At 41.3% G+C, this 383-nt stretch overlaps 1 protein-coding gene across 1 annotated transcript in view; it reads left to right on the plus strand.

Moving 5' to 3' along the window:
- LOC119592354 overlaps positions 1 to 383 on the plus strand; it is a gene marked incomplete in the record, with an annotated part of 36040 nt that overhangs the window by 32714 nt on the left and 2943 nt on the right.

The following is a 383-nucleotide window of genomic DNA, read 5'->3' on the forward strand; positions in this document are numbered from 1 at the left end:
ATTTTTCCTCTTTCTCTCATCCCCCGCCATCCCTCTGTCTCCATCCTCCTTCTATCCTCACCCCTATCTTCTATGCCAATGCACCGCTTTGAACGTGTTTTTTGCGACCTCATAAAGCGTCCTCATGCTTTTTTCTATCAAAGCATACTCAGAACAAATTTTTTTGAAATAAGTGATCTAAAACATCCTGGACCGCAAAAACATCAGAACTTGAGAATTTGCGACATCCTGAAAATTAACGTGTTCATTTCATCCTTAGAACAATAAACATGTTTGAGAAACATTCTTTGGATGTTTCAAGCCGAGAACGGCATAACTCGTGCCTCTGACTGCACCTTAGTGAATATAAAGAAAGAGGTCTGGGGATCACCAGTCTGGGTACA

This window comes from Penaeus monodon, chromosome 30, assembly GCF_015228065.2.
Source record: "Penaeus monodon isolate SGIC_2016 chromosome 30, NSTDA_Pmon_1, whole genome shotgun sequence".
Taxonomy (NCBI): domain Eukaryota; kingdom Metazoa; phylum Arthropoda; class Malacostraca; order Decapoda; family Penaeidae; genus Penaeus; species Penaeus monodon.